General features: G+C 41.7%; 1 protein-coding gene across 2 annotated transcripts in view; it reads right to left on the minus strand.

The window, feature by feature from the left end:
- The window catches only part of ca10a (carbonic anhydrase Xa), a 640,282-nt gene that overhangs the window by 263,621 nt on the left and 360,692 nt on the right, over window positions 1-15,969 (minus strand). The gene's annotated exons all lie outside the window — the stretch shown is intronic.

Below are 15,969 nucleotides of genomic sequence, written 5' to 3' on the forward strand. Positions count from 1 at the left end.
AGTTCTATGTGTGATTAACACTGACTCTGACAGGGGTACAGTTCTATATGTGATTAACACTGACTCTCACTGGGATACAGTTCTATATGTGATTAATACTGACTCAGACTGGGATACAGTTCTATGTGTGATTAACACTGACTCTGACAGGGGTACAGTTCTATATGTGATTAACACTGACGCTGACTGGGATACAGTTCTATGTGTGATTAACACTGACTCTGACAGGGGTACAGTTCTATATGTGATTAACACTGATGCTGACTGGGATACAGTTCTATATGTGATCAACACTCACTCTGACTGGGGTACAGTTCTAACTGTGATTAACACTGATGCTGACTGGGATACAGTTCTATGTGTGAATAACACTGATTCTGGCAGGGGTACAGTTGTATGTGTAATTAACACTGACTCTGACTGCGGCACAGTTCTATGTGTGATTAAGACTGACTCTGACTGGGCTACAGTTCTATGTGTGATTAACACTGACTCTCACTGGGGTACAGTTCTATGTTTCATTAACACTGACTCTCAATGGGATACAGTTCTATATGTGATTAACACTGACGCTGACTGGGATACAGTTCTCTGTGTGATTAACACTGACTCTGACAGGGGTACAGTTCTATATGTGATTAACACTGACGCTGACTGGGATACAGTTCTATGTGTGATTAATACTGACTCAGACTGGGATACAGTTCTATGTGTGATTAACACTGACTCTGACAGGGGTACAGTTCTATATGTGATTAACACTGACGCTGACTGGGATACAGTTCTATGTGTGATTAACACTGACTCTGACAGGGGTACAGTTCTATATGTGATTAACACTGACTCTAACAGGGGTACAGTTCTATGTGTGATTAACACTGAATCTCACTGGAGTACAATTCTATGTGTGATTAACACTGACTCTAACAGGGGTACAGTTCTATGTGTGATTAACACTGACTCTCACTGGGATACAGTTCTATGTGTGATTAACACTGACTCTAACAGGGGTACAGTTCTATATGTGATTAACACTGACTCTCACTGGGGTACAGTTCTATGTGTGAATAACACTGACTCTGACAGGGGTACAGTTCCATGTGTGATTAACAATGACTCTCACTGGAGTACAATACTATGTGTGAATAACACTGACTCTGGCAGGGGTACAGTTGTATGTGTAATTAACACTGACTCTGACTGGGGCACAGTTCTATATGTGATTAACACTGACTGACTGGGCTACAGTTCTATGTGTGATTAACATTGACTCTGACAGGGGTACAGTTCTATCTGTGATTAACACTGACTCTCACTGGGTTACAGTTCTATGTGTGATTAACACTGACTCTCACTGGGGTACAGTTCTATATGTGATTAACACTGACTCTGACTGGGGTACAGTTCTATGTGTTATTAACAGTGACTCTCACTGGGTTACAGTTCTATGTGTGATTAACACTGACTCTCACTGGGGTACAGTTCTATGTGTGATTAACACTGACTCTGACAGGGGTACAGTTCTATCTGTGATTAACACTGACTCTCACTGGGTTACAGTTCTATGTGTGATTAACACTGACTCTCACTGGGGTACAGTTGTATGTCTAATTAACACTGACTCACTGGAGTACAATACTATGTGTGATTAACACTGACTCTGACAGGGGTACAGTTCTATGTGTGATTAACACTGACTCTCACTGGAGTACAATACTATGTGTGATTAACACTGACTCTGACAGGGGTACAGTTGTATGTGTAATTAACACTGACTCTGACTGGGGTACAGTTCTATGTGTTATTAACAGTGACTCTCACTGGGGGACAGTTCTAGATCTGATGAACACTGACTCTCACTGGGCTACAGTTCGATATGTGATTAACAGTGACTCTCACTGGGATACAGTTCCATGTGTAATCAACACTGACTCTGACTGGGGTACAGTTCTGTGTGTGATTAACATTGACTCTGACAGGGGTACAGTTCCACGTGTGATTAACACTGACTCTCACTGGGGTACAGTTCAATGTGTGAATGACACTGACTCTGACAGGGGTACAGTTCGATGTGTGATTAACACTGACTCTCACTGGGGTACAGTTCTATGTGTGATTAACACTGACTCTCACTGGAGTACAATACTGTGTGTGATTAACACTGACTCTGACAGGGGTACAGTTGTATGTGTGATTAACACTGACTCTGACTGCGGTACAGTTCTATGTGTGATTAACACTGACTCTCACTGGGGTACAGTTCTATGTTTCATTAACACTGACTCTCACTGGGGTACAATTCTATTTTTGTTGAACACTGACTCTCACTGGGCTACAGTTCTATGTGTGATTGACACTGACTCTCACAGGGATACAGTTCTATGTGTAATTCACACTGACTCTCACTGGGGTGCAGTTCTATGTTTGATTAACACTGACTGTCACTGGGGTGCAGTTCTATGTTTGATTAACACTGACTCTCACTGCGGTAAAGTTCTATATGTGATTAACACTGACTCTCACTGGGGTACAGTTCTATATGTGATTAACTCTGACTCTCACTGGGGTACAGTTCTATGTGTAATTAACACTGACTCTCACAGGGATACAGTTCTATGTGTAATTCACACTGACTCTCACTGGGGTGCAGTTCTATGTTTGATTAACACTGACTGTCACTGGGGTGCAGTTCTATGTTTGATGAACACTGACTCTCACTGCGGTAAAGTTCTATGTGTGATTAACACTGACTCTGACTGCGGTACAGTTCTATGTGTGATTAACACTGACTCTGACAGGGGTACAGTTCTATATGTGATTAACACTGATGCTGACTGGGATACAGTTCTATATGTGATCAACACTCACTCTGACTGGGGTACAGTTCTAACTGTGATTAACACTGATGCTGACTGGGATACAGTTCTATGTGTGAATAACACTGATTCTGGCAGGGGTACAGTTGTATGTGTAATTAACACTGACTCTGACTGCGGCACAGTTCTATGTGTGATTAAGACTGACTCTGACTGGGCTACAGTTCTATGTGTGATTAACACTGACTCTCACTGGGGTACAGTTCTATGTTTCATTAACACTGACTCTCAATGGGGTACAATTCTATTTTTGATTAACACTGACTCTCACTGGGGTACAGTTCTATATGTGATTAACACTGATGCTGACTGGGATACAGTTCTATATGTGATCAACACTCACTCTGACTGGGGTACAGTTCTAAATGTGATTAACACTGATGCTGACTGGGATACAGTTCTATATGTGATCAACACTCACTCTGACTGGGGTACAGTTCTATATGTGATTAACACTGACTCTCACTGGGGTACAGTTCTAAATGTGATTAATACTGACTCAGACTGGGGTACAGTTCGATGTCTGATTAACACTCACTCTGACTGGGGTACAGTTCTATATGTGATTAACACTGACGCTGACTGGGATACAGTTCTATGTGTGATTAACACTGACTCTGACAGGGGTACAGTTCTATATGTGATTAACACTGACGCTGACTGGGATACAGTTCTATGTGTGATTAACACTGACTCTGACAGGGGTACAGTTCTATATGTGATTAACACTGACTCTCACTGGGGTACAGTTCTTTCTGTGATTAACACTGATGCTGACTGGGATACAGTTCTATATGTGATCAACACTCACTCTGACTGGGGTACAGTTCTAAATGTGATTAACACTGATGCTGACTGGGATACAGTTCTATATGTGATCAACACTCACTCTGACTGGGGTACAGTTCTAAATGTGATTAACACTGATGCTGACTGGGATACAGTTCTATATGTGATCAACACTCACTCTGACTGGGGTACAGTTCTATATGTGATTAACACTGACTCTCACTGGGGTACAGTTCTAAATGTGATTAATACTGACTCAGACTGGGGTACAGTTCGATGTCTGATTAACACTCACTCTGACTGGGGTACAGTTCTATATGTGATTAACACTGACGCTGACTGGGATACAGTTCTATGTGTGATTAACACTGACTCTGACAGGGGTACAGTTCTATATGTGATTAACACTGACGCTGACTGGGATACAGTTCTATGTGTGATTAACACTGACTCTGACAGGGGTACAGTTCTATATGTGATTAACACTGACTCTCACTGGGATACAGTTCTATATGTGATTAACACTGACGCTGACTGGGATACAGTTCTATGTGTGATTAACACTGACTCTGACAGGGGTACAGTTCTATATGTGATTAACACTGACGCTGACTGGGATACAGTTCTATGTGTGATTAACACTGACTCTGACAGGGGTACAGTTCTATATGTGATTAACACTGACTCTCACTGGGATACAGTTCTATGTGTGATTAACACTGAATCTCACTGGAGTACAATTCTATCTGTGATTAACACTGACTCTAACAGGGGTACAGTTCTATGTGTGATTCACACTGACTCTCACTGGGATACAGTTCTATGTGTGATTAACACTGAATCTCACTGGAGTACAATTCTATGTGTGATTAACACTGACTCTAACAGGGGTACAGTTCTATGTGTGATTAACACTGACTCTCACTGGGATACAGTTCTATGTGTGATTAACGCTGAATCTCACTGGAGTACAATTCTATATGTGATTAACACTGACTCTAACAGGGGTCCAGTTCTATATGTGATTAACACTGACTCTCACTGGGGTACAGTTCTATGTGTGAATAACACTGACTCTGACAGGGGTACAGTTCTATGTGTGATTAACACTGACTCTCACTGGAGTACAATACTATGTGTGAATAACACTGACTCTGGCAGGGGTACAGTTGTATGTGTAATTAACACTGACTCTGACTGGGGCACAGTTCTATATGTGATTAACACTGACTGACTGGGCTACAGTTCTATGTGTGATTAACATTGACTCTGACAGGGGTACAGTTCTATCTGTGATTAACACTGACTCTCACTGGGTTACAGTTCTATGTGTGATTAACACTGACTCTCACTGGGGTACAGTTCTATATGTGATTAACACTGACTCTGACTGGGGTACAGTTCTATGTGTTATTAACAGTGACTCTCACTGGGTTACAGTTCTATGTGTGATTAACACTGACTGTCACTGGGGTACAGTTCTATGTGTGATTAACACTGACTCTGACAGGGGTACAGTTCTATCTGTGATTAACACTGACTCTCACTGGGTTACAGTTCTATGTGTGATTAACACTGACTCTCACTGGGGTACAGTTCTATGTGTGATTAACACTGACTCTCACTGGAGTACAATACTATGTGTGATTAACACTGACTCTGACAGGGGTACAGTTGTATGTGTAATTAACACTGACTCTGACTGAAGTACAATACGATGTGTGATTAACACTGACTCTGACAGGGGTACAGTTGTATGTGTAATTAACACTGACTCTGACTGAAGTACAATACGATGTGTGATTAACACTGACTCTGACAGGGGTACAGTTGTATGTGTAATTAACACTGACTCTGACTGAAGTACAATACGATGTGTGATTAACACTGACTCTGACAGGGGTACAGTTGTATGTGTAATTAACACTGACTCTGACTGCGGTACAGTTCCATGTGTGATTAACACTGACTCTCACTGGGGTACAGTTCTATGTGTGATTAACACTGACTCTCACTGGGGTACAGTTCTATGTGTGATTAACACTGACTCTCACTGGAGTACAATACTATGTGTGATTAACACTGACTCTGACAGGGGTACAGTTGTCTGTGTAATTAACACTGACTCTGACTGCGGTACAGTTCTATGTGTAATTAACACTGACTCACTGGGCTACAGTTCTATGTGTGAAAAACACTGACTCTGGCAGGGGTACAGTTCTATGTGTGATTAAGACTGACTCTGACTGGGCTACAGTTCTATGTGTGATTAACACTGACTCTCACTGGGGTACAGTTCTATGTTTCATTAACACTGACTCTCACTGGGGTACAATTCTATTTTTGATTAACACTGACTCTCACTGGGGTACAGTTCTATCTGTGATTAACACTGACTCTGACTGGGGTACAGTTCTGTGTGTTATTAACAGTGACTGTCACTGGGGGACAGTTCTAGATCTGATTAACACTGACTCTCACTGGGGTACAGTTCTATGTGTGATTAACACTGACTCTCACTGGGATACAGTTCTATGTGTGATTAACATTGACTCTGACAGGGGTACAGTTCTATGTGTGATTAACACTGACTCTCACTGGGATACAGTTCTCTGTGTGAATAACACTGACTCTGACAGGGATACAGTTCTACGTTTCATTAACACTGACTCTCACTGGGGTACAGTTATATGTGTGATTAACACTGACTCTCACTGGAGTACAATACTATGTGTGAATAACACTGACTCTGACAGGGATACAGTTCTATGTTTCATTAACACTGACTCTCACTGGGGTACAGTTATATGTGTGATTAACACTGACTCTCACTGGAGTACAATATTATGTGTGATTAACACTGACTCTGACTGGGGCACAGTTCTATCTGTGATTAACACTGACTCTCACTGGGGTACAGTTCTATGTGTGATTAACACTGACTCTCAGTGGAGTACAATACTATGTGTGATTAACACTGACTCTGACAGGGGTACAGTTGTATGTGTAATTCACACTGACTCTCACTGGGATACAGTTCTATGTGTGATTAACACTGAATCTCACTGGAGTACAATTCTATGTGTGATTAACACTGACTCTAACAGGGGTACAGTTCTATGTGTGATTAACACTGACTCTCACTGGGGTACAGTTCTATCTGTGAATAACACTGACTCTGACAGGGGTACAGTTCTATGTGTGATTAACACTGACTCTGACAGGGGTACTGTTGTATGTGTAATTAACACTGACTCTGACTGCAGTACAGTTCTATGTGTGATTAACACTGACTCTCACTGGGGTACAGTTCTATGTGTGATTAACACTGACTCTCACTGGAGTACAATACTATGTGTGATTAACACTGACTCTGACAGGGGTACAGTTGTATGTGTAATTAACACTGACTCTGACTGCGGTACAGTTCTATGTGTGATTAACACTGACTCTCACTGGAGTACAATACTATGTGTGATTAACACTGACTCTGACAGGGGTACAGTTCTATGTGTAATTAACACTGACTCTCACTGGGCTACAGTTCTATGTGTGAATAACACTGACTCTGGCAGGGGTACAGTTCTATGTTTCATTAACACTGACTCTCACTGGGGTACAATTCTATTTTTGATTAACACTGACTCTCACTGGGGTACAGTTCTATCTGTGATTAACACTGACTCTCACTGGGCTACAGTTCTATGTGTAATTAACACTGACACTGACAGGGATACAGTTCTATGTGGAATTCACACTGACTCTCACTGGGGTGCAGTTCTATGTTTGATTAACACTGACTCTCACTGCGGTAAAGTTCTCTATGTGATTAACACTGACGCTGACTGGGATACAGTTCTATGTGTGATTAACACTGACTCTGACAGGGGTACAGTTCTATATGTGATTAACACTGACTCTCACTGGGGTACAGTTCTAAATGTGATTAATACTGACTCAGACTGGGGTACAGTTCGATGTGTGATTAACACTCACTCTGACTGGGGTACAGTTCTATATGTGATTAACACTGACGCTGAGTGGGATACAGTTCTATATGTGATTAACACTGACTCTCACTGGGGTACAGTTCTAAATGTGATTAATACTGACTCAGACTGGGGTACAGCTCGATGTGTGATTAACACTCACTCTGACTGGGGCACAGTTCTATATGTGATTAACACTGACGCTGAGTGGGATACAGTTCTATGTGTGATTAACACTGACTCTGACAGGGGTACAGTTCTATGTGTGATTAACACTGACTCTGACAGGGGTACAGTTCTATATGTGATTAACACTGACTCTCACTGGGATACAGTTCTATGTGTGATTAACACTGAATCTCACTGGAGTACAATTCTATGTGTGATTAACACTGACTCTCACTGGGGTACAGTTCGATGTGTGATTAACACTGACTTTCACTGGGATACAGTTCTATGTGTGATTAACACTGAATCTCACTGGAGTACAATTCTATGTGTGATTAACACTGACTCTCACTGGGGTACAGTTCTCTGTGTGAATAACACTGACTCTGACAGGGGTACAGTTCTATGTGTGATTAACACTGACACTCACTGGAGTACAATACTATGTGTGATTAACACTGACTCTCACTGGGGTACAGTTCTATGTGAGATGAACACTGACTCTCACTGGAGTACAATACTATGTGTGAATAACACTGACTCTGGCAGGGGTACAGTTGTATGTGTAATTAACACTGACTCTGACTGGGGCACAGTTCTCTATGTGATTAACACTGACTCTGACTGGGCTACAGTTCTATGTGTGATTAACATTGACTCTGACAGGGGTACAGTTCTATCTGTGATTAACACTGACTCTCACTGGGTTACAGTTCTATGTGCGGTTAACACTGACTCTCACTGGGGTACAGTTCTATGTGTGATTAACACTGACTCTCACTGGGATACAGTTCTATGTGTGATTAACACTGAATCTCACTGGAGTACAATTCTATGTGTGATTAACACTGACTCTCACTGGGGTACAGTTCTATGTGTGATTAACACTGACACTCACTGGAGTACAATACTATGTGTGATTAACACTGACTCTCACTGGGGTACAGTTGTATGTGAGATTAACACTGACTCTCACTGGAGTACATTACTATGTGTGAATAACACTGACTCTGGCAGGGTTACAGTTGTATGTGTAATTAACACTGACTCTGACTGGGGCACAGTTCTATATGTGATTAACACTGACTCTGACTGGGCTACAGTTCTATGTGTGATTAACATTGACTCTGACAGGGGTACAGTTCTATGTGTGATTAACATTGACTCTGACAGGGGTACAGTTCTATCAGTGATGAACACTGACTCTCACTGGGTTACAGTTCTATGTGTGGTTAACACTGACTCTCACTGGGGTACAGTTCTATGTGAGATTAACACTGACTCTCACTGGAGTACATTACTATGTGTGAATAACACTGACTCTGGCAGGGGTACAGTTGTATGTGTAATTAACACTGACTCTGACTGGGGCACAGTTCTATATGTGATTAACACTGACTCTCACTGGGCTACAGTTGTATGTGTAATTAACACTGACTCTCACAGGGGTACAGTTCTATGTGTAATTCACACTGACTCTCACTGGGGTGCATTTCTATGTTTGATTAACACTGACTGTCACTGGGGTGCAGTTCTATGTTTGATTAACACTGACTCTCACTGCGGTAAAGTTCTATATGTGATTAACACTGACTCTCACTGGGGCACAGTTCTATATGTGATTAACACTGACACTCACTGGGGTACAGTTCTATATGTGATTAACACTGACTCTCACTGGGGGACAGTTCTATGTTTGATTAACACTGACTCTGACTGGGCCACAGTTCTATCTGTGATTGACACTGACTCTCACTGGGGTACATTTCTATATGTGATTAACACTGACTCTCACTGGAGTACAATACTATGTGTGATTAACACTGACTCTGACAGGGGTACAGTTCTATGTGTAATTCACACTGACTCTCACTGGGGTGCATTTCTATGTTTGATTAACACTGACTGTCACTGGGGTGCAGTTCTATGTTTCATTAACACTGACTCTCACTGGGGTACAGTTATATGTGTGATTAACACTGACTCTCACTGGAGTACAATATTATGTGTGATTAACACTGACTCTGACTGGGGCACAGTTCTATCTGTGATTAACACTGACTCTCACTGGGGCACAGTTCTATCTGTGATTGACACTGACTCTCACTGGGGTACAGTTCTATATGTGATTAACACTGACTCTCACTGGAGTACAATACTATGTGTGATTAACACTGACTCTGACAGGGGTACAGTTGTATGTGTAATTAACACTGACTCTCACAGGGATACAGTTCTATGTGTAATTAACACTGACTCTGACTGGGGCACAGTTCTATATGTGATTAACACTGACTCTGACTGGGCTACAGTTCTATGTGTGATTAACATTGACTCTGACAGGGGTACAGTTCTATCTGTGATGAACACTGACTCTCACTGGGTTACAGTTCTATGTGTGGTTAACACTGACTCTCACTGGGGTACAGTTCTATGTGTGATTAACACTGACTCTCACTGGAGTACAATACTATGTGTGATTAACACTGACTCTGACAGGGGTACAGTTCTATGTGTGATTAACACTGACTCTCACTGGAGTACAATACTATGTGTGATTAACACTGACTCTGACAGGGGTACAGTTGTATGTGTAATTAACACTGACTCTCACAGGGATACAGTTCTATGTGTAATTAACATTGACTCTGACAGGGGTACAGTTCTATCTGTGATGAACACTGACTCTTACTGGGTTACAGTTCTATGTGTGGTTAACACTGACTCTCACTGGGGTACAGTTCTATGTGTGATTCACACTGACTCTCACTGGGATACAGTTCTATGTGTGATTAACATTGACTCTGACAGGGGTACAGTTCTATGTGTGATTAACATTGACTCTGACAGGGGTACAGTTCTATCTGTGATGAACACTGACTCTCACTGGGTTACAGTTCTATGTGTGGTTAACACTGACTCTCACTGGGGTACAGTTCTATGTGTGATTCACACTGACTCTCACTGGGATACAGTTCTATGTGTGATTAACATTGACTCTGACAGGGGTACAGTTCTATGTGTGATTAACACTGACTCTCACTGGGATACAGTTCTATGTGTGAATAACACTGACTCTGACAGGGATACAGTTCTACGTTTCATTAACACTGACTCTCACTGGGGTACAGTTATCTGTGTGATTAACACTGACTCTCACTGGAGTACAATACTATGTGTGATTAACACTGACTCTGACAGGGATACAGTTCTATGTTTCATTAACACTGACTCTCTCTGGGGTACAGTTATATGTGTGATTAACACTGACTCTCACTGGGGTACAGTTATCTGTGTGATTAACACTGACTCTCACTGGAGTACAATACTATGTGTGATTAACACTGACTCTGACAGGGATACAGTTCTATGTTTCATTAACACTGACTCTCACTGGGGAACAGTTATATGTGTGATTAACACTGACTCTCACTGGAGTACAATACTATGTGTGATTAACACTGACTCTGACAGGGGTACAGTTCTATGTGTAATTAACACTGACTCTCACAGGGATACAGTTCTATGTGTAATTCACACTGACTCTCACTGGGGTGCATTTCTATGTTTGATTAACACTGACTGTCACTGGGGTGCAGTTCTATGTTTGATTGACACTGACTCTCACTGCGGTAAAGTTCTATATGTGATTAACACTGACTCTCACTGGGGTACAGTTCTATATGTGATTAACACTGACACTCACTGGGGTACAGTTCTATATGTGATTAACACTGACTCTCACTGGGGGACAGTTCTATGTTTGATTAACACTGACTCTGACTGGGGCACAGTTTTATCTGTGATTGACACTGACTCTCACTGGGGTACAGTTCTATGTGTGATTAACACTGACTCTCACTGGAGTACAATACTATGTGTGATTAACACTGACTCTGACAGGGGTACAGTTGTATGTGTAATTAACACTGACTCTCACAGGGATACAGTTCTATGTGTAATTCACACTGACTCTCACTGGGGTGCATTTCTATGTTTGATTAACACTGACTGTCACTGGGGTGCAGTTCTATGTTTCATTAACACTGACTCTCACTGGGGTACAATATTATGTGTGATTAACACTGACTCTCACTGGAGTACAATATTATGTGTGATTAACACTGACTCTGACTGGGGTACAGTTCTATATGTGATTAACACTGACGCTGAGTGGGATACAGTTCTATGTGTGATTAACACTGACTCTGACAGGGGTACAGTTCTATATGTGATTAACACTGACTCAGACTGGGGTACAGTTCGATGTGTGATTAACACTCACTCTGACTGGGGTACAGTTCTATATGTGATTAACACTGACGCTGAGTGAGATACAGTTCTATGTGTGATTAACACTGACTCTGACAGGGGTACAGTTGTATGTGTGATTAACACTGACTCTGACAGGGGTACAGTTCTATATGTGATTAACACTGACTCTCACTGGGATACAGTTCTATGTGTGATTAACACTGAATCTCACTGGAGTACAATTCTATGTGTGATTAACACTGACTCTCACTGGGGTACAGTTCTATGTGTGATTAACACTGACTTTCACTGGGATACAGTTCTATGTGTGATTAACACTGAATCTCACTGCAGTACAGTTCTATGTGTGATTAACACTGACTCTCACTGGAGTACAATACTATGTGTGAATAACACTGACTCTGGCAGGGGTACAGTTGTATGTGTAATTAACACTGACTCTGACTGGGGCACAGTTCTATATGTGATTAACACTGACTCTGACTGGGCTACAGTTCTATGTGTGATTAACATTGACTCTGACAGGGGTACAGTTCTATCTGTGATTAACACTGACTCTCACTGGGTTACAGTTCTATGTGTGGTTAACACTGACTCTCACTGGGATACAGTTCTATGTGTGATTAACACTGAATCTCACTGGAGTACAATTCTATGTGTGATTAACACTGACTCTCACTGGGCTACAGTTCTATGTGTGAATAACACTGACTCTGACAGGGGTACAGTTCTATGTGTGATTAACACTGACACTCACTGGAGTACAATACTATGTGTGATTAACACTGACTCTCACTGGGGTACAGTTCTATGTGAGATTAACACTGACTCTCACTGGAGTACATTACTATGTGTGAATAACACTGACTCTGGCAGGGGTACAGTTGTATGTGTAATTAACACTGACTCTGACTGGGGCACAGTTCTATGTGTAATTCACACTGACTCTCACTGGGGTGCATTTCTATGTTTGATTAACACTGACTGTCACTGGGGTGCAGTTCTATGTTTGATTAACACTGACTCTCACTGCGGTAAAGTTCTATATGTGATTAACACTGACTCTCACTGGGGCACAGTTCTATATGTGATTAACACTGACACTCACTGGGGTACAGTTCTATATGTGATTAACACTGACTCTCACTGGGGGACAGTTCTATGTTTGATTAACACTGACTCTGACTGGGGCACAGTTCTATCTGTGATTGACACTGACTCTCACTGGGGTACAGTTCTATGTGTGATTAACACTGACTCTCACTGGAGTACAATACTATGTGTGATTAACACTGACTCTGACAGGGGTACAGTTGTATGTGTAATTAACACTGACTCTCACTGGGGTGCATTTCTATGTTTGATTAACACTGACTCTCACTGGGGTACAGTTCTATGTGTGATTAACACTGACTCTCACTGGAGTACAATACTATGTGTGATTAACACTGACTCTGACAGGGGTACAGTTGTATGTGTAATTAACACTGACTCTCACAGGGATACAGTTCTATGTGTAATTCACACTGACTCTCACTGGGGTGCATTTCTATGTTTGATTAACACTGACTGTCACTGGGGTGCAGTTCTATGTTTCATTAACACTGACTCTCACTGGGGTACAGTTATATGTGTGATTAACACTGACTCTCACTGGAGTACAATATTATGTGTGATTAACACTGACTCTGACTGGGGCACAGTTCTATCTGTGATTAACACTGACTCTCACTGGGGTGCAGTTCTATGTGTGATTAACACTGACTCTCACAGGAGTACAATACTATGTGTGATTAACACTGACTCTGACAGGGGTACAGTTGTATGTGTAATTAACACTGACTCTCACAGGGATACAGTTCTATGTGTAATTAACACTGACTCTGACTGGGCTACAGTTCTATGTGTGATTAACACTGACTCTCACTGGGGTACAGTTATATATGTGATTAACACTGACTCTCACTGGGATACAGTTCTTTGTGTAATCAACACTGACTCAGACTGGGGTACAGTTCTATGTGTGATTAACATTGACTCTGACAGGGGTACAGTTCTATATGTGATTAACACTGACTCTGACTGGGCTACAGTTCTATGTGTGATTAACACTGACTCTCACTGGGGTACAGTTATATATGTGATTAACACTGACTCTCACTGGGATACAGTTCTATGTGTAATCAACACTGACTCAGACTGGGGTACAGTTCTATGTGTGATTCACACTGACTCTCACTGGGATACAGTTCTATGTGTGATTAACATTGACTCTGACAGGGGTACAGTTCTATGTGTGATTAACACTGACTCTCACTGGGATACAGTTCTATGTGTGAATAACACTGACTCTGACAGGGATACAGTTCTACGTTTCATTAACACTGACTCTCACTGGGGTACAGTTATCTGTGTGATTAACACTGACTCTCACTGGAGTACAATACTATGTGTGATTAACACTGACTCTGACAGGGGCACAGTTCTATGTTTCATTAACACTGACTCTCACTGGGGTACAGTTATATGTGTGATTAACACTGACTCTCACTGGAGTACAATACTATGTGTAATTAACACTGACTCTCACAGGGATGCAGTTCTATGTGTAATTCACACTGACTCTCACTGGGGTGCATTTCTATGTTTGATTAACACTGACTGTCACTGGGGTGCAGTTCTATGTTTGATTGACACTGACTCTCACTGCGGTAAAGTTCTATATGTGATTAACACTGACTCTCACTGGGATACAGTTCTATGTGTAATTCACACTGACTCTCACTGGGGTGCATTTCTATGTTTGATTAACACTGACTGTCACTGGGGTGCAGTTCTATGTTTGATTGACACTGACTCTCACTGCGGTAAAGCTCTATCTGTGATTAACACTGACTCTCACTGGGGTACAGTTCTATGTGTGATTAACACTGACTCTGACAGGGGTACAGTTGTATGTGTAATTAACACTGACTCTCACAGGGATACAATTCTATGTGTAATTCACACTGACTCTCACTGGGGTGCATTTCTATGTTTGATTAACACTGACTCTCACTGGGGTACAGTTCTATGTTTGATTGACACTGACTCTCACTGCGGTAAAGTTCTATATGTGATTAACACTGACTCTCACTGGAGTCCAATACTATGTTTGATTAACACTGACTCTGACTGGGGCACAGTTCTATCTGTGATTGACACTGACTCTCACTGGGGTACAGTTCCATGTGTGATTAACACTGACTCTCACTGGAGTACAATACTATGTGTGATTAACACTGACTCTGACAGGGGTACAGTTGTATGTGTAATTAACACTGACTCTCACAGGGATACAGTTCTATGTGTAATTCACACTGACTCTCACTGGGGTGCATTTCTATGTTTGATTAACACTGACTGTCACTGGGGTGCAGTTCTATGTTTCATTAACACTGACTCTCACTGGGGTACAGTTATATGTGTGATTAACACTGACTCTCACTGGGGCACAGTTCTATCTGTGATTAACACTGACTCTCACTGGGGTACAGTTCTATGTGTGATTAACACTGACTCTCACTGGAGTACAATACTATGTGTGATTCACACTGACTCTGACTGGGGCACAGTTCTATCTGTGATTAACACTGACTCTCACTGGGGTACAGTTCTATGTGTGATTAACACTGACTCTCACTGGAGTACAATACTATGTGTGATTCACACTGACTCTGACAGGGGTACAGTTCTATGTGTAATACACATTGACTCTCACTGGGATACAATTCTATGTGTGATTAACACTGACTCTAACAGGGGTACAGTTCTATGTGTGATTAACACTGACTCTCACTGGGGTACAGTTCTATCTGTGAATAACACTGACT

This window comes from Heterodontus francisci, chromosome 26, assembly GCF_036365525.1.
Source record: "Heterodontus francisci isolate sHetFra1 chromosome 26, sHetFra1.hap1, whole genome shotgun sequence".
NCBI lineage: Eukaryota > Metazoa > Chordata > Chondrichthyes > Heterodontiformes > Heterodontidae > Heterodontus > Heterodontus francisci.